This window comes from Episyrphus balteatus, chromosome 1 (genome assembly GCF_945859705.1).
Source record: "Episyrphus balteatus chromosome 1, idEpiBalt1.1, whole genome shotgun sequence".
Classification (NCBI taxonomy): domain Eukaryota; kingdom Metazoa; phylum Arthropoda; class Insecta; order Diptera; family Syrphidae; genus Episyrphus; species Episyrphus balteatus.
This window is the reverse complement of record NC_079134.1, coordinates 3,282,737-3,285,909: the sequence shown is the minus strand read 5'-3', so window position 1 is coordinate 3,285,909 and position 3,173 is coordinate 3,282,737. Positions and strand designations below refer to the sequence as shown.

The 3,173-nt window shown below is 34.1% G+C and overlaps 1 long non-coding RNA gene across 1 annotated transcript; it reads right to left on the bottom strand.

Annotated features, from left to right (window-relative positions):
- Positions 1-1,517: 1,517 nt before the first annotated feature.
- Positions 1,518-2,944, bottom strand: LOC129907299 (uncharacterized). Its single transcript, XR_008771003.1, has 3 exons — positions 1,842-2,944; positions 1,659-1,752; positions 1,518-1,589 (listed from the first exon to the last, which is right to left on the bottom strand). It is a non-coding gene; the product is annotated as an uncharacterized LOC129907299 (long non-coding RNA).
- Positions 2,945-3,173: the final 229 nt, after the last annotated feature.

Genomic DNA, 3,173 nt, shown 5'->3' with positions numbered 1-3,173 from the left:
GTTGTTGTTGTGTTGTATTCATATTTGTTTATTGCTGTTCGACGACGGGAATCCTCTCATTAATGAAACAAACGACTCAAGGCCACAGGGGTGCAGTTTCTTTATATCCAATATTCAGTATAACACACGGTAGCATTTGATTTGGGGTTGTCTTTTGTCGTCTTTCGAATTTCGATCCTTATGAAGTCGGTTTAGTTAGGTCTTTCAGTCCCTTAATGGCATTAAAACCGCTTCCGCGATGGGTGTCATGTGGTATGAAAGGAACGGAAAGTAGTGTAGCAAGTGCATATGATGCTCAGGAAGTTCTACATGTCTATGTTTATTTTGTATGGTAAAAATCTAATTTTGAAATTATTTGGTATAAAGGGTATTTTTCGGAATTTCTTGAAACGTTTAGAATAGTTCTGATTTGGCATGGCTCATAAATTGCAGTTAGATTTCTACCACCTTTTCATCGATTTTTTCACATTTAAGACATCTGTGAATGTAATTGAATAATTAAATACCATTCTATTTTCAATAATAATAATAACAACAACATCGACATTGCTGGTTTCAAAACATTCTGACAAGATAAAAACGAGAACTTCAGCATGGCAATCATCACTCTCAACATTCACTTGTTGTCATTTCACAAAACGAAACCATCCTTCCCAAGGAGCTCGAGTAAAAATAGAAATTGAATTTTTAAAGACAAAAATGAAACAATCTTGACCGCACCACGACTGCACCACATCTGCACCATTTCATTTTAAATGAAAAATTCGGTGCACCACCGCCGCACCACGACTGCACCACGTTCGCACCATTTAATTTTGTATGAAAAATTCGCTGCACCATGATTCATAGTTTTGGATAATCGAAAAATAAAAACAAAAAAACGACGAGAAGGAGATTAGAAACCAAGTATCCAGAGCATTTTCAATTAGAAGTTCAACGCCTTAACCACTCGACCAACAAGTAATGTTTGTACGAACTGGCAATTTGTTGCTTAAGTCAATATAACTTTGAATATTACTTAAACATTTGTATAAGTACGAGAATAGAATTTTTGATCATGGTGCAGACGGTGGTGCACCGAATTTTTCCTTCAAAATGAAATGGTCTGGAAGTGGTGCAGTCGTAATGCGGCGGTGGTGCAGCGAATTTCTTAAATTTTTTTCATTTTTTCAAAATTAAATGGTGCGGACATGTTGCAGCGGTGGTGCGGTGCGGCGCAATAGAAATTTCTGATAATGGTACGTACGTTGTGCAGCGGTGGTGCGGCGGAGTTCCATTTTTACTCGGGAGACCTTTCGAAATCTTTTTGGATTTTTTAGCCTCTAGTTTTTATAGTATAAAAATTCAATTTTATCGACAGACTGATATGTTTTACTGTCCAGCGGTTCCCATCAAGATACTTGCACCCCCAAGCTAAATTATCAAAATTGATAAAATTCGTTTTTTTTTGTTTATAATGGATTTTTAATTGATATTACAACAAAAACATCACAAAGGAAAAAAAAATTCTTTTTCTGACCTCATTCAGCAATTCTAGGAAAGGATTTCATATCATTATACGGATGTCTACGAATCACCACGAATGGTTCCTCAAAAAAAAAAAAAATGAAATAAAAAAAAAAGAACAACAATTCTCAAATTACACATCTACAAAGTACCTGCCCGCCCTTCTGTTGCCTCCATCAGGATAATAACCATCAAGACAAAAATCTCTGAACAATGATCATTTTTCTTTTCCGTTCCATTTGAAAACTAAAAACAAAACAAAAAAAAATCATGAAAAAAAAGTAAAACGGAGCACCATCCTTAAAGGTCCCATTAAGGACCCTATTGGAATCTACTTATTATCTCTTCTTAAAACGAACTTCTTGATGCCCATCGGAGTTTTTACCCTCTATTTCGGTTATGGAAGTATGTGTAGCCATTGAAAAGGTTTGGTTTTATTTTTTGTTTTATTCTTGTGGTCTTTATCAATTTTTGAAGGAGGTTGTGTGTAGCCAGTTATGCGGGCTGTGGAATTCGGATTATGTAGATTTTATTTCGATCATCAAAGATCGACCAAAAACGTGATTTGCTTGTGCTTCATTCTTTATACAACACGGTGTGGTTTGGGTTTATTGTAGTTGTTGTTGTTTTTTTTGAGGACAAAGTGATGATCTACTTGCGTAATTTGTTTGATATTTAAAACCATCCATATCGGGAACACCTGCGATTATCTGATCTCTTTGCGGATATATTTTTTTATGTTCGCTGATTTTGGCAGATTGAATGCAGAGTCTTGTGGCAGGAATGTGAGTTTAAAAAAAAAATATGTTTCAATATTTTATATGATTTTTGGAACTGCATCTGCTGTTAAAAAAGACAAATCCAAGGATCAAGGCTTAATCAGCTGAGTTTTACTTTGTTGTCTGGATTTTTCTCCCACGTTTTGTTTTTTTTTTTTTATTAAAAAAAAAGAACTTGGTGTAACTTTCACTCATAGATTCTAGCAAAAAAAAAAGAGCAATTGTCAATTTAATAGTTAGACAAACTGGCGCTGGTCAAGCCAAGCTTCTTAAATTCTTGCATTTAACAACAATTATTGATCAAGCATTCAAAGTAAACAATTTTTTTCTATGGTGTTCCTCAGGGAAGTTATAATGAACCTTGTTTGTTTGCTTTTCTCAATTATATGATATCCCAATTATTTCAATATTTGTATATCAATATTATTTGCTTTGTTGTAGAAAAATACGAGTTTTATGACCAACTTTATTACGTCTTCTGTTCGTTCATTCTGTCAGGATCCTTAGGCAAAAGTAGATAAAAGAGATTTTTTAAAGATTTTTGAGGCAAGTTTAAGTTACTAAGTTGTTGTGTCAAAAGTTTAAAAAATGATAAAAAAGTTGTGAGTTCAAAACTTTAAGTTGTTTTCTTCACAACTCACGCTTTCAAAGTCGGTGCGTTTCATAATTTTAAAACTGCTGCGCTGCTGCCCCGATCCTTGAAATTTTGAATACTATTTCTATGCTAAATAGCTTTAAATTTGTTAATGATCGCATTCGAAGTGCTCCAAAAAAGTGAAAAATTAAAATTTCAACCAACAAGTGAATTTTGATTTCGGATGAAGATAATTCAGCAATAAGTTATATGAGGGGCACCGCAGCGCAGTGGCAACCCTATTAAGTTTTTTT